Here is a 25,732-nt window from a genome sequence, read left to right on the forward strand (position 1 = left end):
CTGGAGCGAGGCTCCTAACTGCAAAAGGTCTGGTGTTCACTACGTCGTCGTCGTCGTCGCTGATGAGTAAGCCACAGTGAAGATAGGCAGCTTCAGCTGAATCTCAGTTTTTGTGCCTTTACAGATCTGACAGCCCGGGAGTCCACAGGAACCTGCATTTCCAGTCCTTAATATCCTGTGTGCTGTCTTCATCCTTTACTAGAGAATTACCAGGGTTTTTTTTTTTTTTCCTCCTTTAAATCTTTAATGTTTTAATTCGAGTTGCTTTTCAACGTTATGTTCTAAATTCAACCAGAGGACAAAGGTTATCAGAAAACCGTGTCTCTTATTTCCAGCAGCTCTCCACGGGGACCTGTTTCCAATCATGACTACCTAGTATCTCGGCTGATAGGTGCCGTGTGCACCTGTGTGTTACAGTGATTACGAGCAAATGCATTCCTGATCATTCCGGTTCACAGGCCGCCACCTGCACTTTGCCACATCCCATCACCACTACCTGGTGGTTCTCAAGCCTTTGGAGGAAAAACACACACACACACACACACACACACACACACACACACACACACACACACAAAACTTAACATACTTAGGCTTTTTCTGAGACCACAGAGACGGGAGAAAAGCCTACCTGGTTTCAGTTAGAAACCCCCGTGAGGGAGCTGGAGAGAAGGCTCAGCAGTCAACAGCAGGAACGGGTCTCGCAGAAAACCCAAGTTCGGCTCCCAGCACCCATCTCAGGTGACACAAACCATCTGCAGCTCTAGTTCCAGGAAAATTCACAGCATTCTCTGGCCTCTCTGGACAGCTGCGCTCCACTGACATGCACATACGGAGCCATTCACACAGAATTAGAAACAATAAAAATAAATCTTAAAAAAAAAAAAAAAAAGAAAAAAAAAAAAAAAGAAACTAAATCCCAGTGAAGGCATTCAAGGCCCTAGCCCAAAGCCTCCCATCTCCGATATTCAAAAGTCCTTTTATGCGTGTGCATGTGTGTGTGTGCTCTGGGGACACACGTAGGTCCGAGGGCATCCTCAGATGTCAGCCCTCACCAGGCTAGCTGGCCCGCAAGCATCCCTGCTTCACTGCCCATCTCCACGGAGGATCTACGGTTACAGATGCATGCTACCACGTTCAGTCTCACTTTGGTTCTTGGGATTTGGACACAGGCCTCCATGCTTATATACAGAGCACTTTCTAACCATCTCCCCAGCTCCTGTGTCTCATCTGTTTTAGGGTGAGGGCATACATATATTTAAGATTTCCGTATTACAATGGGGATGTACAGCACTGAACATGTCTGTGTTTTTCTATTTGGTATTTCTAAATCCACTGGCTGGTGAGCCTCCAAGCCTAACAACCAGCATTTGATGCCCCGGACCCACAGGGTAGAAAGAGAGAACCAACTCCTGCAAGTTGCCCTCTGACCTGGACACGTGTGTTGTGATGTGTACACCCACACCCAAAACTAATATAGATAAAAACGTAATTTTTAAATTTTCAAATCAGCTGTCCAGACAGTAAAAATTTGGGTTCTCGGGGTATTCTAATTGTCTTTTTCTGAAGGTTTTTTTTTAAGTCCAGGTTACGTTATATCAGAGTCCCATAATTTGGAGGACCAGGGAAATTTAAATAAGGTCAGCCAACCCGGAATCAGGGCTGGAACCCTCTCCAGAGCATCCGGGTAACACAGCACGCAGCCTCTTTCCGTTGTGGGTAATAGATGTAATAGGATAATAGAAGGGAAGAATAATGGTCTCCAATAACAGAGCCATTTTCATATTCCAGCGGATGGGCCAGAGAAGCAGGTCATCTGATCCGGTTTCCAGCAAACAATAAATGAACCTGATCAACAAATGTGCCTGTGGGTCTCCCGGCCCGGCTGTCATTCAACGGGGTGACAGAGGCCGCTCTGTTTGCCTGCAGCAGGCTGCAGCAGGCGAGGAAGGAGTTCACAGCTCTCCCCAGCAACACACTCTCCCTCCCCTCACACCTACCTCCTCCTCCTCCTCCTCCCTCTTTCAGAAACACAGCACCCTTTGTTCCGCCCCTGCTTGCTCCATGGACCCCATCAAACGTGACAGTGCTCAAGCACCCAGTGAGGGCCCTCGACTGAAAACTCAACCTCGGTAAGCTCCAGTCTGGTGCCACAAGGTTGAAAATTCCACACACGACCCCGTATGACAGGTCACAGTGAAAACACAGGCACATTAAAAATCATGTGCTTGGAGCTCCAGAGACGACTTGGCAGTTAAGGGCACTCGCTGCTCTTGCGAAGGGCCAGGCTCACTCAGTTCCCAACATCCACATGGCAGTTTGCAACCATCTGTGACTCCGGGTCCAGGGGATCCAGCACCCTCTCTTGGCCTCAGAGGGCACCAGTCATACATGTGCGGCACACATATATGCAAGCATTCATATATACATATATATGAATAAGTAAATAAGTAAAATTACCTTCATGGTATGCGACTACGGTATGATGAAGCAAACGACTTGTGTGTTTGGACAGGGGTTCCCTATCCAGGATATGTTGTTATGCATTTGCAGATATTCCCAATTTGGAGGCAGGGTGCAAGATCTGATACACTTCTGCCCCCAGACACTTCTGCTGAGGAATACTCAACCTGCAGCAGCAGGACTACAGAGCCTCTTGCAGACTGTATTTTTTGCTTGTCAGTCCAGGTTTGATATTGCAAACTAGGCTTCCCAGGGTCCCAGACTCGAGGACAGTTAGTTTAGGGCCTGGAAAGATGGCTCAGTGGTTAAGAGCACTTGCTCTAGCAGAGGATCCTGACTGGGTTCCCAGCACCCACATGGTAATGCAGAATCAACTCCAGTTTTAGGGGATTTGATGCCCTCTGCTGGCCTCTGTGGGCATTGCATGTAAGTAATATACATATACACAGGCAAAACACTTCCTACACATAAAATAAATTTTAAAATGAAACAAAACATAGTTCTAAAAAAAGACCTGCTGTTTCCCCCGACATGCAGACATCAAAGCAAGGCAAAGAGCTATAGAGATGGTCCAACTGTTAAGAACATTTGCTGCTCTTGCAGAGGTCCCAGGTTCAATTCCAGCACCCACACAGCAGCTCGCAACCGCAATTCAAAGGGTTCTGGTGCCTTCTTATGGCCTCTGTGGGTATTGCACACAAGCAGTATACAGACAGACAGACAGACAGACAGACAGACAGGCAGGCAAAAACACTCATACACCTTTATAGAAAAAGTAAAGCAGTGTTGTTTCGTTTGTTTAGATTTATGTGTTTGAGTGTGTTAGATGTGCCTGGTTCCTACAGAAATCAGAAGAGAGTATCAGATCCCCTAGAACTGAACCCAGGTTCTCTGCAAGAACAACAAGTGCCCTTAACCACCGAGTCATCTCTCCAACACAAGGCAGGGTCTTAAATAGCACTCAAACTCAGTTCTTAGACTGTTTTCATAAAAACAGGCACTGGGACAGGTACAGGGCTGTGATCCAAGCTAGTCAGGAAGTAGATTCAAGAGGATCACAGGTTCAAGGTCTGTCTAGGCTACAGAGTAAGTTCAAGGTAAGTCTGGAAAACTTAGTGAGACTCAGTTTCACTAAAGACCTTTTAAAAAGGTTGGGGGTACCCAGGAGGAGAGTCCTTGCCTAATATGCGCCAAAGCCCTGGCTTCAATTCCTAGCTCTGTAAACACATGCAAGCACACACACACACACACACACACACACACACACACACACACACCAGGCAGTGCACACCTGCAATTCCTATAGTCTTGTGTACTGGGGAGAGAGAAGCACACGGACCTTTAGAACCTAGGAGAAGAGCCTGGGCAACATGGTAAGACCCTGTTTCAACTCGCAAATAAATGAAAAACCAGAGAGGGAATGGCATGGTTAAACCTGACTGAAACTGGGCTGAAACTCCTCCGTGAGCCTCCCCGAAGGAGGCAGGGAGATAAAGAAGTGCTGACTTGGCATTCTCCCCAGAGCCTGGTCTCGTGGGAGGGGACTAGGAGCCGAGTTTCCCCAGGGAGACAGGCCCCAGACATGGAAGGTTCTGTGGCTTTTCAGGGTAAGTTTGGGAGCCTGGTGCTGGAGCTCAGTAAACGGAGGAGGAACACTCAGGTGGCTCCTTGTCTCCTCTCAACTGAACGGACATTTTCCCGGCTGCTTTACTCTCCTGACCCCCTACCCCACCCCAACAACTCAGTAAACTACGGAGGATGGCTCAGGGGTAAAGGTGCCTGTCCGGTTGCCTGGCAACCTGAATTCAATCACTGGGACCCACGTGACGGGAGGCTGGAACCAACTCTTGCAAGCTGTTCTCTGACCATACTCCACACGCGCACACACACACACACACACAAATATAAAACAATTTATTTGTAAAATAACTTTTGATATGAAGGGACAAATAGTACCCCTGTTTTTATGTCTGAGAAAACAAGGTTCCTCACACTATCGGCGGCGGAAGTCAGGTGGGGGGGTGGGCAGGGTAGGGGGGTGGGAGGGTGGAGTTGCATTTACAGCTTCCCTGGCTCCTCCTGGTCTGGTTCTCCCTTCTCCAGGAAGAAGGGTCTACTTGAAACACTTGCAGGACTGACAGGCAGGGCTGGCAAGATGGGCACCCCAAAACATACAGCAGAGACACGAGAGCCCTAAAAACCTAACAAGCCACTGGCGCCTACTAGGAAGGGAAGCTAGGTGTTAACAGCACCAAGGTCCCCTCCTGACGCTCAGTCAGGGTGATGTTTGACTCCTTGAAGAAGGAGGCGGGGCATGGGCTATAGAATTCACGGATTTTTTTCGCGGTTAAAGCAAACCTACTTGGGAACTGGGCCATCATTTGAATGAATTAACCTCAGACCCTTGTGATGCCAAATGAATGGGAAGGGTTGATGACCGTGAACCCATTAGGGGAGGAGGCTGCAGGATTCTGACGTCACTCCTGTGAAGTACCACATTTCCAGACAGGGCCAAATAAACAAGCAGCGGAGGGGTTGGAGGAAGAGCCCAGTACCTGGAGATGACCCTGGCTGGAATCAATAGGTCATCCAGCAGCCCTGCCACTTCCCTGTGGTGGAGAACCAGGGCACCCAGAGCTCCGGGTGGCCAGTGAATGCACCACCAATTCAGGCACCAGGCTGGAGGGCCAGATTTACAGTGGGGATGGAAATCAAGGCACCGTACAAGCACCCCTCAGGAATCCATGTCCACTCCAGAAGCCACCAGCAGGCACCACCTTAGAGCCTGCAGCTCCTCACCTCACCTGTGGAGGCGAGAATGCATCCGCCGCGCTGAGCCTGCCAGCACACTGCCCCAGATCCAGAAGGAACATGTTCCTGTCGCTGCCGTTAGGTCCAGGCTATAGAACACAGCCAGTGACTCTCAGCCCTGAGCAGCCATGTCCATCCAGCAGCCATCTAGGAACTGGCACCGCACCAAGGTACCGTACCAGAACCTGAAATACGACTACCCACTCTCAAGGGAATCCAGAGGCCTACAATGGATGAGCCACTAATTAACTGAAATCCCAACAAAGCTGACTTCAGCAAGATGGGGGGAAAAGAAATCCAACCTCTTGCTGTTAGAGGCCTCCTGGCCAACACACCCCCTGGGTTCAGCACTCAGACCACGCTCAGTGCCAACCTAGACATTCAGGGAGTCCGGAGCGAGGTCCCACCTGTCTTCCACATGACCAGCCGCCTGTCACCTCTCTTCAGCCATGGGTTGCTCCCCTGCTCAGCTCCCCTGTGCCTACATCTGTCTTGGGGCCCTGCCCAGGGTGTTCAAGGCTGACTGCCAAATTTCCCTGGGGTGTGGCTTGGCCGGCCTCGTGGAGCAGATCCGGCCCACACTGGTGCTAAGACGCGCTTAAGCACTGACTCACCAGAAACCTGGGGACAGGGGCACCACAGAGCAAAGGCCCAGCCCCAACCATCTGCTGACTTAGCTACACCAGGGCCTCGCTCCTAAAGACAACGCGAAGTCGGAGGTTCCAATCCTGCCTTGAAAAGAAATGTGTGGCCCGCCCCGAGTAGAGGCGCACACACATCTATGATCCCAGAGGACAGCTGCTCATGTCTCCTTCATTAGAACGGTTGGTTAGAGCAAAAAAACAGGCCATCGCAGAATAGGAAACTTGACACACAAGCCAGAGCCTTTCCGGACCAGTCCAATAGCCGTGCTGATCAAATACCTGAGCACCAGTCGCTTACAAGGCATTTCACAACCCGTACTTCATTTAATCCTCCCAAAGAACTCACAAGATAAGCACTCTGGTCATCCCCATTTTCCAGATAAGCGAACTGAGTCCCAGGGAGGTTGAGCAATTGTCCAGAACCACAGAAACAGAAATGACAGAACTCAGCTGGGCGCCCAGAGGATGATCTGAGTCCCAAAGGCCCGCACTCTCCTCAGTACAGCCAGGATGGTCACGCACGAGTGAAGGGCCGGCTAGGCTGGATGACTCTTCAGGCTCCTTGTTAAAGATCTTAAGTCACATCGAGGTCAAAGTGGCACTGGTAGTTGTGGCAGGAAAGGGGAAATGGGCCCTGGGGCAGCGATCCAGGAAGGGGCTTCCCCCCCCCACACACACACACACACTGGGGCCACCCACAGAGAAGGCACAATCCAAAATCCCCGGGCTGCCAGCAAATGAGTTCAGACTTCCCAACTATGTGACCTCAGGGGGAAAAAGCTTCTTTTGTTTTATTTCTCAGTTACTACACCTGTAAAATGGTACACACACACACGCCAGTTTCTATCCTACAGGACAATTCGAAGCTTTTGTCTGGTTGGTTGGTTTTGGTTTTTCAAGACAGGATTTCTCTATATAGCCCTGGCTGTCCTGGAACTCACTCCGTAGACTACTAGGCTGGCCTCAAACTCAGAGATCCGCCTGCCTTTGCCTCCCAAGTGCTGGGATTAAAGGCGTGCACCACCACCACCACCACCACCACCGATATGAGGCTTTGATGAGACAATAATGTGTTGGAGTTATTCTGTTTGTTTTTCAAAAATGCCTTAGGGCCTGGGGAAATGGTTCAGTAAATAAAGTGCTCACAGTGCAACTTGTAAGGATCCAACTTTGGATCCCTGAGCCAATGTAAATGCCAGCTAGACATGGCAGCCCACTTGTAAATCCAGCTAGCTGGACTTGGGGTTATCGGCTAGCTAGCTGTAGGTTCAGTGGTGACCCTGCCTAGATGAGTAAGGAGGAGAGCAAGGAAGGAAGAAAGAAAGGCTCCCAACGTCGGGTCTCCACAAACACAGGCATCACAAGCACGCACACCCATACACAAGCAAACACATACACACATCACACACTTGCACACCCATACACAAGCAAACACATATACACACCACACACTCGCACACAGGCATCACAAGCACGCACACCCATACACAAGCAAACACATATACACATCACACACTCGCACACATGGGGGGGGCGGGGGGGGGGGGGTTGGCCTGGCTATTGATTCCGCAGGTCTGAGAGAGATAATAATGAAAAAGTATGTGTCACAGAGAAGAGCTCAGCCGTGCAACAGGCACACACTGCCCCCATCTAAAAATAGGTCTAATTCTGTTGGTCCATTAAAAATAAAGAAAAAGATCTTCTTAACAGAATGAAAAAAAGGGTGTGTGTGTGTGTGTGTGTGTGTGTGTGTGTGTGTGATGTCTGTGCACTAATGAGTAGATACACATACATGCTACAGGGCACACGTGGGGATCAGAGGACGACCTGGGAAGTCAGCCCCTTGCCCTCCTCCACCTGGTTTGCTGTGACCTGCAAACACCAGGCTGGCTGGCCCACAAGCTTCAGGCACTCTCCTGTCACCGTCTACCAGCCCACCAGAGAAGGACTGGGATTGTAGACGGGTTACCGCACCCCCTGTATGTGGGTTCTGGAGAGTCAAGGGTCTTCGTGTTCCTACCATCCCCCCAAAAGAGGCTTCTAACGAAAGAAATGGGGTTGAGCAAGTCTGTATCAGGTCTACGACACAGAACTTGGCTAGCATACAGGAGGTCCTAAATTCAATCCCCAATGCAAGGGCCAAATAATAGACATCAAACTGTAGGCAGTGGTGAAGAGGCAAATTCACAGGCAGATTATAAGGTAGTCCTACAGTGGAGAAAACAATAAACTGTAATACTGGCCCAGTGAGATGGCTCAGCAGGTAAAGGCGCTGGCCACCAAGTGAGCCAGACAACCTGAGTGGAGAGAGCCAGACAACATGGTGGAGAGAGAGGACGAACTCCTACAGGCTGTCCACTGACCTCTACTCATGCACCATTGCACACATGTGCTCTCCACACCCTCTCCACACGCAATAAATAATCACCAAAATTTAGAAGAGGAAAACAGAATTCACCACTGACAAGGGCAGTGGAGGGCATCTCAAAAAATAAAAAAAAAAAATCAAAATCTCGCCAGTGCAGTGAGTGACATTCGCAGACAAGGACATGTACGTCTTTGTGGATCAGACTGATGTTCTATGAAATTCCACGAAGCCACGAAGGCCAAAAGCAAAAAAGCATCCTATGCTGGGCACACACCTGTAACCAAGCACGTGGGAGGCTGAGGAGGTCAAGAGTTCAAGGATGACTTTGGCTCACATAGTAAGATCTCATCTCAACAAAACAAAACAACAATGATCCAGGGGGCTGGAAAGATGGCTCATGGGCTGGAGAGGCAGATCAGAGGTTGAGAACACTGACTGCTCTTCCAGAGGTTCTGAGTGCAATTCCCAGCACCCACAAGGTGGCTCACAACCATCTGTAATGAGATCGGGTGCCCTCTTCTGGTGTATGGCAGAACACTGTATACATAATAAATACTGGCCTGCAGGCATGCATGCAGACACTGTATACATAATAAATAAATAAATCTTTAAAAAAAAAAAAAAAAAAAAAAAAAAAAAAAAAGCCAGGCGGTGGTGGGACATGCCTTTAATCCCAGCACTCAGGAGGCAGAGCCAGGTGGATCTCTGTGAGTTCAAGGCCATCCTGGTCTATAGAGCGAGATCCAGGACAGGCACCAAAACTACACAGAGAAACCCTGTCTCGAAAAACCAAAAAAAATAAGATAGCTTAGCAAATAAGAGAGCTTGCTAGTCTTCCAGAAGACCTGAGTTCAGTTCCCAGATCCCATTGGGGCAGCTCATGACTACCTAGAACTCTAGCTTCGGCCTCAAAGGCTCCAATCCCTTCTTCTGGCCTCCATGGGCCCATGCTCACACTTGGAAGACACATCCACACAAGTCAGTCCTCTTTTTTTCCCCTTGGTTTTTCAAGACAAATAAACCTTTTTTATAAAGACATTCACTCTGCCTAATGTAGTGCAAATAAAAAAGTTAACTAATTAAAAAAAAAAAAAAACAGGAAGAAAGAAAAGAAAGGACACAACCCCCATAAACTTAAAAGGCTATCCACCCTGGGAACAGAGGCCACTCCCCTGACAAAAAGACACTTGTAAATTAGCTCTGTGGTGGACTGGGAAGACTGAAGGGGTCAAAGCCAAGAGGATTCTGGGAAAAACTAGCAAGTGGGAGGGGCGAGGGCGTGGCTGATCCTGCCTCAAGTCCTGAAAGGACAGGAAAGGTAGGGCCTGCAGACACCTGTAAGAGACCAGAAGGAAAGGCGCCCTCTGAGGACCCCAAGCAAGAATGGGAATGCTTTCCTAGGTTTGCACAAATGCAAGACTAGGGGTCCCAGGGTCCCCACAGAAACGGCCTTCACCACCTGTGGAAGGATCTGAAGGCAGGGCCCAGGAACTCCTGCAGACCACAAAGGGTTTTTGTATGGGTCACCGGTCATATCAGCACACTGCCAGCCTTGAGACAGGAACATGGCCAGACACACTCTCCATTGCTACTTTGGCTCCAAAGTCCATCACTGGGACCTAATTAACACACTTGCCTTCTAGGAGTTCTGCAGAGGGCAGGCATCCATGGCCGCAGTGCAAAGAGGAGAAAGACACGCGCTTCCTTTCTCTAACATAAACCACCACGTGGCAGGGGTCTAGACACTAGAAGACCACTAAAAACACTTCCCAGTGCCCCACCCAAGCTTGAACAGTGAAGGTATGCTTTGTATTCTAAAGAGGACAAGGAGAAGACCCACAGGTGAGTTGAGTCTCCGGTCAAAGACTAGAGAGCTTAGAATTGTCCATTCTGGGTCCACGGTACTGCTCATCCACCCTGTGACTCTTCACACAAGCACTATCAACATACAGACCAAAGTCCTCAGGGCATGGGACCAGACATCAACTACCCGGCCCAAAGGGGCCTTTCTCAACACCAGCCTTTCTCACTTACCATCGCTTGGCCTGCATGGCCAATGAGATCCAGAGAACACACACCTTGCACTAAATCCTAAATCCTGCTCTCAAAGCACAATGCAAGCACCCTTCTAAATTCAGAAGTACCCCCCTATCCCATGTCTTATCAGGATGTAGAATCGCTGCCTTACCCTACCACCCAAGAACTCCAACTCTCCAGTGCCTAAGGGAGAAGCTTCCCAAGGGCCGCAAAGGCTGCAACAATGTTTTCTCTACTGACACTGGTAACAGAAAAAGATGAGAAGTAACTCCTGTGCGCATCAATTAGGAAAGAATGAAACAACTGTTCACCCTTCTAAACCTAAGCAGGAAATAATTCAAGGCCACTTTCACACACACCGACAAGACATGCCGGTAAGGTATACCCACATGCTATACGGTGCATTTGACTCTTAAATCCTAGAGGCACAGCTATAAGTATGCAAAGCATCCAAAGAATACCAACAACCCTAGGACAGTGGTTAACCTCTGGGGGGAAAAAAACTAGGATTAGGAGGGTTGTCAAGGAAGTCATTTTCCCCCTGCTTTAAGTCTGAGTTTTCCTTCCCTTATAGAGAGTATGTTCATATATTATTTACGCAATGAAACTCTCACTCGTTTAATTTTTTTTTAAAGGAGAGACTGGGGCCCTGCTCAATACATTTTAACAGCGTGTTTAGCTGTGAGTGATTTCCACTGGAATCCGGCCCCTGCCTGCCCAGAAGGCCACAAGCTCTGCCGTGCACAGACTGCGTGCGCTGCAAGCCAGCAGCTCGTTTTGCAACTCGGATCTTATTTCAGTCTCACAGGCACAACTCAAGTTAACTCTGTGGAAACTCTGCAGATGGTTAAATTTTATGTCAGCGGGGGTGGGGGTGGGGGTGGGGGGAGTATGTCATGGGGACTTTGGTAATCCAAAGGGACCTCCCTGGAGCCACTCCAGTTCTATCTAACCCATCCTGCAGGGCTCCAACTCAGCAAGCTAAAACACACCCTAGGCACACAGGCAGGCACACGGAACGCACGCACACAGCAATGAGACAGTTCCCGCCCACATCACGCTTCCTCTGACTCTTCCAGCTGGGAATCAGTCTAGATCCCTTGGGCTAGTGAAGAGGAAGAACCTAAACAACCCGTAAGAAAAACACTACAGCATTACAACTTACTGGAAACTGAATGATTAACTGATTGACCATCATACAGGGGGATCCAACCCAGAGCCTTATGCATGCTAGAAAATCTCACCCCAGTGATTAACATCCTCAGCCCCGGGCAGTGTTATTTACACACACACACACACACACACACACACACACACACACACACTTATAACCTCCTCATCTTCAGATACCACTTACTGAATCCTCAAGAACACACAAAACTAAGAACTAAGTAAAACTAACCTACAGTAATAGAAATCAAACTTATGGTACTTTCATTAGAATGAGAATTAAGGATTACCTTAAAATAGTAACACACACACACACCCATACACACACACAAATTCTGGGGTAAAAGATGTTTTTGTCAAAACTGATTAAAGAACACTGAGATCTGAAAATTCCACTGCATTTAATTATACCAAAAAATAAAAACAAAACAAACAAAACTCAGCTGAGGTGGCACACACCTTTAATTCTACTCAAGAGGCAGGGTTAAATGGATCTCCGTGAGTTCAAGGCCAGCTTGGTCTACATAGTGAGTTTCAGGACAGCCAGGACTATGTGGAGAGACCCCTTGTTTAACAACAACAACAAAAAAATTCAAACACAGCTGAACAACAGGACTCTGAACTGTTTCACAGGACACTGGAAACATCTGTTGAAATATAAGGTGCATGCACAGCACAGTGGCAGTCACATAAAAATAGATGACCAGGAGCCAGAGAGATGGCTTAGGGGCTAGGAGCACTTTCTGCTCTTGCAGAGGACTCAGGTTCCCAGCACCCACATGGCGGCTCAAAACTATCCTGTAACTCCAGCACCTGGAGACCCGACGCCCCCTTCTGGCCTCCACAGGCACCAGACACACACACACACAGACACACACACACACACAGACACACACACAGACACACACACACACAGACACACACACACACACACACACACACACACACACACGGTGCACAGACATATACATTCAGGCAAAACTCATACACATAAAAATCAATAAATTTCCCCGGGTGGTGGTGGCACACACCTTTAATCCCAGCACTCGGGAGGCAGAGGCAGTCGGATCTTTGTGAGTTCGAGGCCAGCCTGGGCTACCAAGTGAGTTCCAGGAAAGGTGCAAAGCTACACAGAGAAACCCTGTCTCAAAAAACAAAACAAAACAAAACAAAAAATCAATACATCTTTAAAAAAACAAAAAACAGGCCAGGTGGTGGTGGCGGCGGTGGCGGCGGCGGCGGCGGCGGCGGCGGCGGCGGCGGCGGCGGCGGCGGCGGCGGCGGCGGCGGCGGCGGCGGCGGCGGCGCGGCGGCGGCGGCGGCGGCGGCGGCGCACGCCTTTAATCCCAGCACTTGGGAGGCAGAGCCAGGTGGATCTCTGTGAGTTCGAGGCCAGCCTGGTCTCCAAAGCGAGTTCCAGGAAAGGCGCAAAGCTACACAGAGAAACCCTGTCTCGAAAAACCAAAAAAAAAAAAAAAAAAAAACCAGAAAGAGGAAAGTTTTTTTTTGTTTTTTTTAAGATTTATCAAAAAAAAAAAAAAGATTTATTTATCAAGTATACAGTGTTCTATCTGTGTGTTTGCCTGCCAGACAGAAGAAGGAGAAGAAGGCACCAGATCTCATTATAGATGGTTGTGAGTCACCATGTGGTTGCTGGGAATTGAACTCAGAACCTTTGGAAGAGCAGCCAGTGTTCTTAACCACTGAGCCATCTCTCCAGCTAGAAAGGAAAGTTTTATTACTGACTGCATTTAGCCACTGGCTGGCTGTTTTTAACCAAGAGTTTTATGACTTCCCAGTACTCAGAGAACAAAATAAAACCGACAACTGCTGACTCTTACCAGTTCGCTGTTAAAGGGGGAAAAAGTACCTGGGTATGACTATCCACATCTGCAACCCCAGCACCTGAGAGGCTGAGGCAAGAAGCTGGGGTGTTCAAGGTCAGCCTGGGATACAAAGTGAGATATCTCAGGCCAACTGCAACTCCATACTCTGTGTCCAGCAAAGGCAAAGACTGAGTGGCTGGGAAGATGATAGGTCAGGGCCTGAGTTTGATCCCCACAATCCACATTAAAAAAAACAAAAACAAAAACAAATTTTTAAAGCCAAGCATTCTGTACTTACAGACAGGCAGATCTCTGGCAAGTTCCAGGCCAAGGAGACCCTGTTTCCAGAAGTTTAAAAAAAAAAAAAAAAAAAAAAAAAAGGGACAATACCCGAGGAACAACACCTGAGGTTGTCTTATGGGTCTGATCGCTCTCTCGCTCTCTCTCTCTCTCTCTCTCTCTCTCTCTCTCTCACACACACACACACACACACACACAACGACTAAGAATGTAGCCCTTATGTAGCATGTTTAATGCCTTTGGGTTCCATCCCCAACATCACACACACAAAAATTACACGTTCGTCTAACGTTTCTCCATACCCACAAATGTGGACCAAAGAACCAGCTTCCAGCACCCAGGCAAGTACAGACACCACATAAAGCACAAACAACATGGAAACTGAGGCCAACTGGTCCGTCATCTCACATGAGCAACAGCCAGGCTCAGTGGTCCACACCTATAATCCCAGCCAGGCTCAGCTAGTCAGTCCACGCCTATAATCCCAGAACTCAGCAGACAGACACAGGAGGGACACAAGTTCAAAGCCATCAAAAACACATACTAAGACTCAGGGTCCAAACAAAAGCAAACAAGAGTACAAAGATTCTTGTTCCAGTTCTGCACGATCAGATTCTTCCTAATCATTTCACACACGTCTCAACTGCCAGCCATTGGGTGCTGGAAGCTGGTTCTTTGGTCCACATTTGTGGGTATGGAGAAAAGTTAGACGAACGTGTAATTTGTGTGTGTGTGTGATGTTGGGGATGGAACCCAAGGCATTAAACATGTGCTCCCAAATTACCTTACCCATATGAACATTTCTTGTCAAATAATAATTTTTCAAATGCTAAAATGGGAGCATGAATGGCATGGAGACAGAAATCAGCTTGTGATAGTCCTGGAAGATAAGGTCCACCACGACAGTCCCTAAGGAGCGGAAAGTGCCCTGCTCCAAGTTCACCCAAGCAGCATCCACAACGGCAAAAGTCACCCCAAAACATCCAGAGCTGGGTGTTGTGGGTCATACCTGTACTTCTAAGACTGAGGCAAGAAGGTAGCTGGGAGTGTGAGAGTGTGACTTAAAAAAGAAAAGAAGGAAGCCAGGTAAGGTGTCCCACTCCTCTAATCCCAGCACTGGGGAGGCAGAGGCAGGTGAATCTCTGTGAGTTCAAGACCAGCCTGGTCTACAGAGTGAGCTCCATGCCAACTAAGGTTTCACATTAAGACCTTTCTCAAAAAAAAAAAAAAAAAAAAAAAAAAAATCCAGAGGTGTGGTGGTATTGTGTTTCCCAAAATATTGTGTACCCTAATAAATTTATCTGGGGTCAGAGAACAGACAGCCACTAAATACAAAGGCTAGAAAATGGTGGCACTCACACCTTTAATCCTAGCATTCCAGAGATAGAAATCCCTCTGGATCTCTGTGAGTTCAAGGCCACATTGGAAATAGCCAAGCATGGTGACACACACCTTTAATCCCAGAAAGCCAGCCTTTAATCCCAGGGAGTGGTGGTAGAAAGCAGAAAGATATATAAGGCGTGAGGACCAGAAACTAGAAGATTTTGGCTGGTTAGGCATTCAGGCTTTTGAGCAGTAATTCAGCTGAGACCCATTCCGGATGAGGACTCAGAGGCCTCCAGTCTGAGGAGACAAGACCAGCTGAGGATCCGGCGAGGTGAGATAGCTGTGGCTTGTTCTGTCTCTCTGACCTTCCAATATTCACCCCAATAACTGGCCTCGGGTTTGATTTTATTAATAAGAACTTTTAAGATTCCTGCTACACAGAGGTTGAGAAGACAGCTCCGTGGATAAAGAGCATGTCTTGAGGGCTGGGCTTCAGACCCACATAAAATCTGGGCAAACATGCTGGCCACCTGTAATTCTAGCACTCAGGAAGTAGAGACAGAGGATCCCTAGGGCAAACTCACTAACTAGACTAGCTAGTCAGTGAGCTCTGGGTCCTGTCAGAGACCCTGCCTCAATAACTAGCTAATGTGGAAAATGGCTTAAGAAGATACCGGATGGCCACTTCTTGCCTCTACATACATACATGCTTACACACGCATGCCCATATACATGCAAACACACACACACACACACACACACACATCAACAGAGTAGAGGGTGGAGTGCTCATGATGATCGGCCATCTCCCCCACTTCCGTTGCCTTTCTTGAGGACCAAATTCAATTTCAACAACCACAAACCAAATCCTAAACCATCTCCAAATGCTAGAACAAGGCTGGATGTGGCTCAGTGGCTCTGCGCTTGTCTTTATGTGAGGTCCCGGGTTCCATCCCCAGGAGTGAAAAAACAACAGAGAAGAAACTTTCTTTGAAACTTACATAGTGATCTCAGCTCAAGAGGTACAGTCACTATCCCATGTCATCTTTCCGCTGTGACAAGTCACAGAATAACTGAAAAATCCAAACAGGCTCAAGCTCAGCCTGATCCCTCCCTTCTTTTCTAAACATCCCCAATCGATATAGCTTGAATCCTACTTGAATGCACCCCAACACCGGGAAGCTCACTACCGCACGGGCAGTCAGGTCCACCGCTGGAAATGACTTGGGCCTACCAACTGGAAAAACTACCTACATGCTCACTGCCATCTGTTCACCCAGTCTTTGGAGTGAGAGGTGGCCTGAAAGCCTATCAACTTCCTAGGCAGAATCAGTGTGTATTGGTATTCGTGTCATGAGTGCACATCACATTCTTCATCTTCTACCCACTGCTTTTTATTAAACATTTGAGTTCCATCTTATGAATGAACCTTTGAGCAGAAACATCTTCAATGTTATTTTTTTTAACTATTCCTAAACATTACTTTCCGTAACCTTGTAGTATTCCATCATCACAATTTACAGTTGCACATGCTTGGAATCCCACCATTTAGGAGGCAGAGGCAGGAGGGCAGTTATGAGCTTGAGGCCATCTTGGGCTACATAACCAGATAATTTTTCACTATATATTTTCTTCAGTCTCTGGGTAATCTGGGCACAAAACGTCGTCTACATTTTGGATATAGTCTCAGCTATACCCTCCAAAGGGGAACTTCCAATCAAAATGCACAAACATCTCAATACACCACAGTTCAATTTTGTTCTAATTTTCCAAGCAGTATTATACCATATGTGCATGCCTGGTGGGTCACGAATGTGAGCCATGGCCTGTGGATGGAGCACTTTGTGAAGAGGACAACTATGAGAAATCAGCCCTCTCCTTCCTCCTTCGCACGGGTCCACTGTTAGACTCTCTAGGCTAGAGCGAGGTCTTTCCCTCTAATCCATCTTGCTAACCCACAGTTCAAAATGTTTAAAGTCCCTCTTGACATTTATTCATTACTGAATTCCTCTCTAAATCACCCTCGTTCTAGATGATCCTGAACCTTGATTTGCTGTGAAATACGCAGTCCCTTCCACCCCCGTGACTCTTAAACTGGATCAACACCGACACCCCCCCAACACTGGAAGAACGTTGAACACATCAAAGGCAGACTCACACAGCTCTTACTTTTGGAGCTCCCTCGAGGCTGACTCAGTGCCAATAATTAAGTTTTTGCATGTGATTGTCAAATTAAATTAATAACACTACCCAGCCCACCACACTTTACCACCTATGACTTAATATGAACAATTATGTCTTTTTTAAAAGATTTAACACTTTACTAATTGAGTCTAAAAATCCAGAAAAGAAGCCTAGAGATGGCAGTATTAGGTGATGAGGAAAAATGGAGAGGGAGAGGCGAGGACACGTGGGACATGAGAGGGAGTAATCTTGGAGAATGAGGATTCGACAAAGGAAGGGTGGGTAGCAGGGGTGAGGAGACGTGGAAAGGAGAGCCACAAAAACACACTTTGCTCAAAAATGGCATAATAGTATCTAACACACTATACGCTGGATTAAAAACAATAAAAATAAATTTTAAAAACGTTTACTAAAGCCAAAATCTAGTATAGCTGCTACCCCTCACCCATGATGTAAAACAGGAAACGGATTTATTTGATAGGACCCAGCTGACTTCAGGCTACCCCTGCATCCTATAGACACATTTTCTAAGCAGAATATAGTTAAACAAACAAAACAAAAAAACTTTTTTCCCCTCAAAGTCTCTGTAGCTCAGGCTGGCCTCAAACTTACAATTCTCCTATCTCACCCTCCTAAGTGCTAGGATTACAGGAATAAACCACCAAGCCTAGCTGCTAACTCCTTTGTTTTTTTTTTTTTTTTTTATGCTATCAAAACAATATTTTTTTAAATAACTGAATTTTGTCCTACTTATACACAAACAAGGTGACTAGTGGTCAGCACCTCCCACCTGTCGCTCATGTGGGAATGCCTCTGAATCACAGGTGACTACGGATTCTTCAGAGTAAACTCGAATGTGCTAGATTACAAAAACCTGAACTTACTTCTGCTGGTCACCAAATCAGGCTAGTACTTCTGGAGTCACTTCCTTTTCCACCTAGACTTCAACCAGCTGTTCTGTGGTCTCCCTGAATCCTGGGCCGCCCCAGGGGTAAAGAAACCAGAGAGAGGTGCCTCGGCCCTTCTTACCCCTCCCTCCGTACTCTCTCACAGAGACGCAGCACCTGAGAAGCCACTTTCTCATGGCATTGGACGTGGTGACTCACTCACATCTCACAAGTTATCACCAGACATCATTCTTAGACGATATGCCTGGAGTCACCATCTAAGCACAGGAGCCGAAAACCCACAGTGAAGATGCTGGAGAGACCCTGGTATCCGGAGAAACAAGTCTTACCCTAATTCAACCAGTGGAAGTTTGTCTTAAAGAATACCATTATTCCAGCCAGGCAGTGGTGGTGGTGCACACCTTTAATCCCATCCTCGGGAGGCAGGTGGGTGGATCTCTGTGAGTTCGAAGCCAGCCTGGTCTACAAAGCAAGTTCCAGGATGCCCAAATCTACACAGAGAAACCCTGTCTCAAAAAACAAGAGAGGGTGGGGAGAGGGAATACAATTCTAGGGCTGGAAAGATGGCTCAATGGTTAAGAGCACTTGCTGCTCTTGTAGAGAGGACCCAGGTTCCAGGCCCAGCACCCACATGGAGATTCCCAGTCCTAACTCCATGCCAAAAGATCTGGTATCTTCTGACCCATGTGAACACACTACACACATGTGGTGTACCCATATACATGCAGACAAAACACTCACACATAAAAAATACATTAAAAAGTATAATTCTGGCTGAGCGGTGGTGGCGCACACCTTTACTCCCAGCACTCGGGAAGCAGAGGCAGGCGGATCTCTGTAAGTTCAAGGCTAGCCTGAGCTACAGAGTGAGTTCCAGGAAAGGTACACACACACACACACACACACACACACACACACACACACAGTTCTGACCATATAAAAATATTTCCAGACTCCATCTTCCTCAAGAGCAGCCCCTGATTTGCATAACACAAATTCACTGCACACAAATATCCCAGACTCCATGTCACACCCTTACCAGAACCTTCGGTGGCCAGCCGGAGCCCATGACATACATCCCTGTATCCTTGGCATTCAAGGTCCTGAAATCTGAGGTGCCGATGCCAAATGCCCACAGGCCTCTGCAAAGACGTCGAGTGACTGGTTCAAAGCACCAGGGGACACCGACACCACCACAACTGGGGACTATACAGCCTTTCTTTTGCACTCAGCAGACCGCCGTCCCCCAACCTGAAGAGGCAGCCATGTTCGACACCTCAAAGCCCCAAATCCAGAGGTTTTCTGGGTTGCTCCCAATTTCTTAAAACTTTGGTGCTCAGGCATGGTGGTGCACATCTTTAGTCCTCTGCAGAGTTAGGGTCCAGCCTGGTCTATAAGCTAGCCAGGGCTACCTAGTGAGCTCCTGTCTAAAAATACAAACAAACAAAAACCCCTTTGGCACTTTGCTGTTGTTTAACCTGCCACACATGCACAAGCCCGACACTACACATGCCCTAAACCACCTCTCCAGTCCTTCTTCACAAAAACCTTCTGTCCCCTCTCACACACAACCACAGTATCTATTCCTAGTCCCCACCCGCCCTCACCCATTATGTGCCTTCCCCATGCGGCACTGAGATGCCCCAAACATCCTCCCAGACTTGATTATTCCAAAGAATCCTTCCTTCTCAGTCCCATCAGCACACACCACTGCCCTGCCCTCCCTCCTCTGCCCACTTCTCTAGCTCTTTCAAGTACCAACTTTTCATCCTGGCCCTCAACGCTCGGCTCTGCTCCTTCTCCGGGGTATATCTTATCTCTCTCTCCCACTAGACTGTAAACCCCCCCACACACACCTCTCTGCTAGGCTTGCAGCTACCTTCAGCCCCGGGAGGTGTAGTTCTGTACACAGGCAGCTTCATATACACCTGAGGAATGTGAAAGTCTCCCAGTGCATTCAAACTGTGACTGGGTTATGATCTACTGGAGAGTGGTTGGATCCACTTGGTGAGAAACGAGTAACAGAACAGACAATAAAAAATAGACAGAATAGACTATAAAAAAAAAAAAAACAAATCCAAGGCTGCACCAAGAAAAGAGGCTAAGACTTCACAAACGGATATTCAGTTTTTCCATACATGATTAGGTATATAACATATGTTTCCTTTCGTTATTCTACGTCAGGAGAGGGAGAGAGACTCTCGGTGCCTGCACTTGCAGGAGCGATTCTCTCCTTCCACCAGCTGAATTCTGGGAATGAAGTCAGGTCACCAGGCTTGGTGGCACGCACCCTTACCCACCGAGCCATCTTGTCAGCCCTTGACTTTATTTCCTAATGTAGGTCATGGTCACAACTGCGTATGAACCCTGCCCTACAATGAATCAAAAAAACTCAACTTCTGTCTGCCCTGCACAATTAATTTTTTTTTTTGATAGTCTGATAGTCACTATAAGGAAAAAAAAAAAAATCTGTGAAAGCTCAGGCCTGCCGAGGCAGGAGGCTGCAGGGAATCCAAGGCTCCTGAGTTATACGGAGCAAGAAGGATTGGAGAGAAGGGTGGACAGAGGGAAGGAACAAAGGAAAAGAGGAAGAAAGAGGAAGGGGAGAAGAAAAAGGAAGAGGGGAGGGGACGGGGGAGGAGGGACCAAAGACAGAAGAAAAGTTAAGAGAGGACGTGGTCTTATGGCCTCTGTCCCTATCCCTCAGCTCACTGATCCTGAATCTCAGAGAAATAAGCAACTGAATGACCGTCCCAGCTCACTCTCCACAACCTTTTGCAATCATCCTTCAAATGCAGATGTTGCAAGCTGAGGCTTGGGGAATTTGTCCAGCAAATCACCCTGTCACTCTTGCAAAAAAAGACAGCAGAATTTAGAGCTCAGGAAAGGGAGTGCCAACTCCCTTCGACTTGTCCTGGTCTCCAGAATCCCGGGAAGGGGTAACTGGATGAGACCAGGATAAGCCAGGCCCTACAAAAGGCCCCACATTCCTCTGTCTCTCCTTGGGTCGTCTTGCTGTTTGTCCCTCCCCCTGCGCAAACAGCGCAGGAGACTTCCCTTAATATCTCTGTCAAGAGTAAAGTTCAGCAAGCACCGAAGCCTAGTAACTTACTCCCTCAGCAAAGCCCGCTCCACTTCCCTCTCACCCCACCCTCCTGGCTGTAATAAATGGCCCCTTCTTCCTAGAAGCCCACCCTCCAGCACTGATCCTCCACCTTCAGGGTCAACTCCAGGCAATGTCAAGGCAAAGGAGCACAAAACAGAAGCCCCGGGGGGTCAGACCCTCAGTTCCACATGAATGATGCCCCTTAGGACCAAGACAACTCCCCGCTTGTTCCCCGAGCTCCCCCTCCACTACCCTCCAGGGTTCCCACCTATCAGAGCCAGAGTTTGCCAGCACCTGCATCCCTCCATCAATCACCTGCATCCCTCCATCACCTGCATCCCTCCATCACCTGCATCCCTCCATCACCTGCAGCCCTCCATCACCTGCAGCCCTCCATCACCTGCAGCCCTCCATCACCTGCATCCCTCCATCACCTGCATCCCTCCAGCACCTGCATCCCTCCAGCACCTGCATCCCCCCATCACCTGCATCCCTCCATCACCTGCATCCCTCCATCAGATAGCCTGGCAGACACAAGAGACTTCTCTAGAGCCCAGGTGTCAATCACCTTCTCTACAGAACACACATTTCCGATTCCGCTCACCAAGTTCAGCAACTCCCAGGCCCTGGTGTGTAATCAGCTTCCACCAGGAATGAATTCCTATCCCCCCACCTCTCTTCCCCCTGCCTCTGTCAACAGATTGTTTCAACAGTAAAGTCTTCCAATAAAGCCAAGTCCAAACCCACAGCACTCCAAAAATGCAACAGGCTACTTACTGGTCTGTCTCCTGACATCAGATTCAAAAATCTTTACAAACACCCTCCTTACATCCCTCCCCGGCCTAACGTCTCCCCCCATACACCCAGGATAAAAGTCTAACTCCTCAGTCTGACTTTCTAGGACTTTCACAATCTCAGTCATTGCCCCCCCCCTCTATCTATCTGTATGTCTTACTGTTCAGGAAACATTCCAAGAGAGCCAAGGCCATCTCCTGGTCTCTGGAGAAAGCCAGACTCATTCCCCACTTGGTGTCCCATCTCCACAGAGTCTCATCCTGCAAGGACACAACACAGGCCTGGCAATCCCTGTCCGGATTGCCAGCTCCTTCCCTTGACCTCCAACAGCACCCATTTCTGCATCTGGCATGTTGACAACTAACTGTGCCCCATCTGGAGTCTTATTTCACATGCTCAAGTCTTCCTGTGTCCGCCAAGGGACTGTAAGCCCTGGACGGAATTATTTGTGTATCTTCCGTCGCCTTTCTCAGTGAGACAACCAAGCCCCTGGAGAGGCTTTTGCAAGCCTGTCACCTATGAACTCTTCCTTCTGACTTTTGACTCTTGCCAGGGAATTTGTCCACAGGTGGAAATTATTCCAAAATGAGTGCGGAGGGCCCCTCCCCACCTTTAACTGCCATGTTTCCTGTGCCCCAACGTTTACATTAACTTCGCAGCCACAGCACATTCATTTAAACTTGAGCTCTTAAATCATATCTCTAGTCTTGCAGCGTCCTAAGACCTTCGACTTTTCACGTGCCTCTAAGCATCACCCAGAAAGCTTGGCAGTGGGAAGAGAACAGAGTAAGTTCTCAGAGGTACCTGTGGGTTAACCAATTTCCTTCTGCTCCATTCTTCCAAAGCAAGAACCCCTGTTTACACAGCCCCTTAGAAGGGTGTCCCCAGGCTACAATACCTGTTGATCGCTCACTCTGAAACCAACTGCCCCACTTTACACCGTTCTCTTAAGGGAGAGTCAAGAAAGCAGTGAAGGACTGTAGATAGCCCCTGTGCCGTGGCCTGGCATCATGGGAACCCATGCCTAGTGGAAGTCCTCCAGAACCACAGGAAAGGGAGGGATGGAAAACAGGGCTTGCGCAGGATTGCTGGCAGGTGGGTCTCTTTAGACCTCCAAGTGGGCCCTAAAGTGAGGGCGCAGAGCCTTCGCTCCCAGGCAGGAAAGGAACAACCCTGCCTCGGAATTGTCTGCCCATGACAAACTCCCCTTCTAGGCCCCCATCGGCCACTCCAGAGGCCCAGAGTGCCACGGCTAGGGAGGGACCCGGGATGAGCCCGGCAAGCTTACAGCCAAGCGGGCGGCGAAGGGGGCCGCAAGAAGGGGGTTGAGAGAGGGTGTGTCGCGAGGCCAGTCCCGCAGCACCGCGCTCTCGGGATCTGGAGAGGGCAGGGGCGCGCGGAGCGCCGGGCTGACGGCCCAGCCGGAAAGGGGGCAGGTTAACAGGTCAGTGTGGGCCCGCGAGGCCACTCCCGGCCACTGCTCAAAGTTGGGAGGGAGATCCGGCCGTAGGACCCGCGACATAAACAAGGCGACGCGCGAGAAAGCGAGCGGCCACCCCCACCGAGCCACCCCGCCACCGCCGCAGCAGTCCTGGTCCCGCCCGGGCCCGTGCGAGCCTCCTGCCCACCCCGCTTCCCCCCCACCCCGCCCGATGCCGTCCCCAATCCCGGGCTGCAGCCCCCGCGAGGTCCCGCGCGCAGCTCACCTCGGCCGGCCACTGGCCCGGACAGCTCGGCTCCCTGCAGCGGCCGCGGCCCTGCCCGCCACCGGCGCGGCCCCTGCACTGCGCCGCCTCCCGCCGTCGCCGCCTTCGCGCCCACCTGGCCGGCCTGCCCTCCCTCTCCGGGACACTGCGCTCACGTACGCGGCCGCGGCCACAACCCGGCCCGGATTCCCCCGCCCGGGAAGGGAGCGCACCCGAGCCGCTCGCAGCCAGTCGGCCCGCGAGCCAGCCAGCTAGACGCGGGGACACACCCCCGGCCAGGCGCGCGCACGGCCCGCGCGCCCCCAGCCCCGGCCGCGCGCCCGAGCGCGCGCGCTCCGCACACCCCCTAGCTGGCGGTACACAGTGGGCGCTCAATAAATGCTGGAGCGACTCCTTTCACACATGCGCACTTGAACCTGACCGAGTTCTGACCCCCCCTCCCCCAGCCCCCACCCCTAAATCGGAACGTTCAGCTCGGTCCGGAACCGAACTAGAGTATCTGCTCCCCCCCCCCCCCCCCCCCCCCTTTTTTTTTTTTTTTTTTTTTTTTTTTTTTTGGCTTTTTTTTTTCCCCTCACTGAACTGCAAACCCAGCCAAAGTTTCTGGCTGTTGTTTTTCCAGCGCGCCCCAGGGCGGGAAAGGAAGCCAGAAGCTCTGGGCGCCAGGGACAGGAGTTTGGCTAGGGCGACAGGGACCCGAGGCCGGGTAGCCGGGGGCGGCGCGCGAGGGCGGAAGCGCTTGAAAACCCAACCTTTCCATTTTGCTTTGGACCAAGAGTTTTCTTCTCCGGTTTTATGACATTTATTCGTTTGTAGTTGTAACGCGAGGCGGTGTTTACTGTTTCTAGAATTAAATGGGAGAAAGTTAACTATTAGCCTTCAACCCTTGTGTAAACAATACTGGTTGCTTTTTGGCACCGTTAGGCTCTGGCTTTTGGATAATTTGTAACAGGGAGAATCGAAGCTGTTCCATTGTGTAGTACTGTGTTTTTCCTAGATAAGGCCAAGGACAGTGGAGAGGGGCGTGCCTGCGCGTGTGCATATGTGTGTGTGCTTACAATCAAACAAATTTAATGAGCAAAAGAATCATAGTCCCGTCCCTTCTCAAAAAAAGAAAGTTTTAGAATATTTTGAAGTTGCGGTTCACCTCCGGTTTGGAGCTCGCTGCCTTTCTAGGAGGCAGTGGGGTGTTGGTCAAGTTTGGGGAGTCATGTGTGATCCTGTTTTAAACGCTGAACGAGCAGCGGCATCTTCAACAGGTTAACTTTGAACATCAGCTTCTTGATCTATAAAATCAAGCCGAGTAACTGGAGATGGTGCCCAGCTCACAGCAAATAAAAAATAGTACATCCTGGGGACTGGCAAGGTGGCTCAGTGGGTAGCAGTGCTTGTGGCCAAGCCTGATGTCCTGAGTTAGAGCCCCAGCATGCACAAGGTGGCAGAGAGAATCAACTCCAGCAAGTTATCCTTAGACCTGCACACACACAATAAATAAATTAAAATTTAAAAAAAAAAAATAGTTTCAACTACTTGTTGAAATAAAATTATCCAACTGGAATCAAAATTCTCATGGGAGATGGTTCACTATTAGGGGTGATTTTTGTCTCCTGGGACACTTGATAATATCTGGAGACATTTGTCATTGGTGTTAAGGTGAGGGCTGTTCCCTACTGACATCTAAGCTGCTGAAGGTCAAGGATGCCACCAGTATCCTGCTGTATACAAAACAGCCCCATATGGATGAATTAACTAGTCTAAAATGCCGCCTGTAGATTGCTCTAGGACAATCCTGCTAGGGTGTGAGTCACCCAAGACTGCTTCTCCCTTTTAATTCTCAACCTCAGGAAAGAGTTCTGTTTCGAATTAAGAACAAAGCATTGTAGGGACTCACATCAGTGACTTTAACACACAAAGCCCTCCCTAACATGAAAACGTAGGTTGCAGTTGTCTATTTTATAGTAAAGGAACATAACAGTTCATGCATGTTTTTCTGTTCTTGTTTCCAGTTGTCCTCAAATGCTTCTGTATATTCACCCCTCTCATGCCTTTCTTGATCAACCTGAAGTTTGCAATGTAGTCCCTGCCCCA

The 25,732-nt window shown here is 49.0% G+C and overlaps 1 protein-coding gene across 2 annotated transcripts in view; it reads right to left on the reverse strand.

Moving 5' to 3' along the window:
* Znf395 (zinc finger protein 395) overlaps nt 1-23,881 on the reverse strand; it is a 40,634-nt gene extending 16,753 nt beyond the window's left edge. Inside the window, exon 1 of one of the 2 annotated variants that reach the window (XM_028890015.2) lies at nt 23,645-23,881. The gene's annotated coding sequence lies outside the window, so the exon portion shown is untranslated. The remainder of the gene's footprint in view (nt 1-23,644) is intronic. The other variant, XM_028890014.1, reaches the window with a different exon arrangement.
* Nucleotides 23,882-25,732: the final 1,851 nt, after the last annotated feature.

Source organism: Peromyscus leucopus, chromosome 9 (genome assembly GCF_004664715.2).
Source record: "Peromyscus leucopus breed LL Stock chromosome 9, UCI_PerLeu_2.1, whole genome shotgun sequence".
NCBI lineage: Eukaryota > Metazoa > Chordata > Mammalia > Rodentia > Cricetidae > Peromyscus > Peromyscus leucopus.